This window comes from Cheilinus undulatus, linkage group 20, assembly GCF_018320785.1.
Source record: "Cheilinus undulatus linkage group 20, ASM1832078v1, whole genome shotgun sequence".
Taxonomy (NCBI): Eukaryota; Metazoa; Chordata; class Actinopteri; order Labriformes; family Labridae; genus Cheilinus; species Cheilinus undulatus.
In genome coordinates this window covers 21523353-21526220 of record NC_054884.1, presented here as the reverse complement: position 1 = coordinate 21526220, position 2868 = coordinate 21523353, and positions in this window count along the sequence as shown.

Sequence of the window (2868 nt, the reverse complement as noted above, 5' to 3'; positions counted from 1 at the left end):
TAGGTGTCATTAAGGGATTTAAGCAGCTGCTGTTTTTCTTTGCACCATGTTTTCCCTTTCAGTTTTCACATAATGTAAAAAAGATTTGATTATTTAGTTTTATTAAGGACATTTTATCTCTCCACACTGGGCAATGATAATACACAACACCCTCTCTGACTATCTGAGCTTGTGATAAAAGAAATTAATTATAAAAATCCCACACCCTTAATTAAATAGCCCTAAATCTTCTTTTTTGAAAATCCAGCTTTAAGTATCTTCAGAGCACATAATTATTAAAATAAGGGCCAGTTCATATCTAGGTTGACCCATGCTTTTAAATTGAAGTAGTCATTGATGCAAATAAAGGCCAAAGCAGCACATTAACAGAGGGAAGCACTGGCATTATTTTAGTCTAATGACTAACAGTGGTAATGATGCCAAATTCAGGGTTCGTTACTGCTCTGAATGTGCAGGAGGTTTGAGAGAAGAAAGACATCAAATACAAACTAGAGATGGGGCATTATTTTCCAGTATATGAATAAAACTTAGTAAGTCCAGTTGTATTTGTTTAATGCTTTAAGAACAATATAAGAATATAAATCTGAATTTATAGAGGACAACACAGCTGTAGTTACATCCTAAAAAGACATTTTCTCCATTATTTTCACCAACACCTGATTGTATTGCAGTATTTTTGTCAGAGGGTGGCTGTAGCACATCCTAATACTGTACCCGACCTTTATCAAACAAGAAGGGGAACAAAACAAGAATATTTTGCCAAAGAAAATATCTAACCTCTTTCCTGAACACAGATTTGATGTTCGTTTTTGACTTCAATGCATCTCTTCTATGGAGGCGAAAGATCATGAGATCATGGAAGACCTACAAGTTCTCGTCGAGTCCGATGCAAAAATCGAATGTAAAAAAACTGATTATTTTACCTTTCTGAAGATGATTTTCAACTCACTTCGATATTCTACAATATTTTTCTTCAACCACAGGTAAGAACATTATGAAGTTAAAAGGTTTATGTTTGTTACAAAAGTGTGTGGTTTCACATAAAATTGTTTTTCCACCTCAAAAGTTAAATTTTCTTCACCCATGTCATAGTATTACACCCGTGACCCTCTGAGGGACTGATAACCTGTAGCTTTTGCCACAGGATGAAGTTGATAATGTTGATAGTAATGAGATTTATAATCAAGCTCTATGCATGTGTGTCGTATTTAGAAATTGACTGGATGCTTTGTAAGTTTTTGTTGCAGTTTGGGTCCATCTGCACCATGTGGATCGAAGCATTTTGGTAGTGGCCTCTGATAAAGAGCAGAGTGGCACTTCTGGCAAAGCACTAGAGATGGGCCAGAACACATAATGTGAAATTTCAAATTTTGACAAGAATGAGAGCAATTTTTCCCAGTGCAGATCACTGCATAGAGAGATTATGTGGAATATAAGGGTTAGAGTACACAGATGAATTTTTTGTTGCTATGAATAATGTAACATGCCAGTTCTAATCAGTTATTACTTTTTTCATTTATCAGAAAAAAAATGCACTTTTGTCATCACAAGAAGAAAGTTCCCTAAGCATCTGCACAGTTTCTGTTTCCCTCCCACCTGTTGGCATGTTGGTAAGTAGCTCTGTGACAGTGGAAGGTAAACACAGCTGTTTCAGTGTGCTAGCTGATTAAGCTAGTGAGATGGATGGCATTACAACATGGACATATTCTGATTATTCTCACTGTATTGAGTTTTGGATAAAAAGGGGCAAAATCAACGCTTATCTCCTTTGTTGGTAAACCCCATTTGTTAACCAAACCTAGAAGTCTGTTTTCTATGCTAGCTGATGAAAGTGACAGTCACAATATGATTAAAGCTGCAAAAGGTGTCTTTGCTTTGCCTTTGGCTGAGACATGCATGTTAGACAGCCAGCCAGATGTACTTTATTGATCCCAAACTGAAAAAATTGTGGTGTAAAAACAGCAAGTTAAAGCAAGTGGCAGGAAAATAAATGTATGATAAATAACCATAAAAAGTTTGCAGAAAAATAAATATTTTAATCTATATATATTATGTTAATAGAGTTTCGGGAATGTAAAAAACTGGTATTCCTGCTGACCACAGACTTCCCTCTGGTCCCTCTTGCAGATCACTACAGCGAGCCGCCGCACCTGTCAGATTGAAAATACACGCTTTAACTTTCAAAATAAAATCTGGTTAAACTTATGGTTAGAGTTAGGCAAGCAAAAGTTAAAAGTCAAAAACCTGATCTGCACAACCTTATTACAAAATGTAAATCAAATGTAAGCCCAGTAAATAGTCTTACAGGAAAAAGCTTGACCTCCATTAACACTCTAACACAGCTAACTTAGCTAAGGCCGAAGCTAATGAAGCTATGTTAGCTTTGCAGATAGTGTAGATACAAATGCCAATGCAGCAAAATCTAAAGTTAACTAAGCTAGCTACGTAAGTTATATAGCTAACTCTATAACTAAAGAAGCTACGTTAACTACATAGGTAATGTAGCTAGATAACTAACGCTGCTAGAGCAAAAATGAATGAACCTACATGGCTACTTTAGAAGTACGTATGTGAACCGTGGCTTGCTTTAGCTTCATAAGCTTTAGCTAAAGATAATGTTGCTACATTGACATAGTAATGTTTAGTATGTAGTTTGCAAAGCTGTTAACTTTAGCTAAAGCTAACAAAGCTAAAGGAAGCCCCTGTTTGCATAACCACTTATAAAACAGGAATGTACTGTACATAATTGAATCCCAGATTAGACATCTGGCATTTTTGTGTTTTGTTTATGAAATGTTACCAAGTCTGTAAGTAGTCTTAGTCCTGACAGAGGCAGCGTCCCACAGCAGGTATCTACAGGAGGGGGCG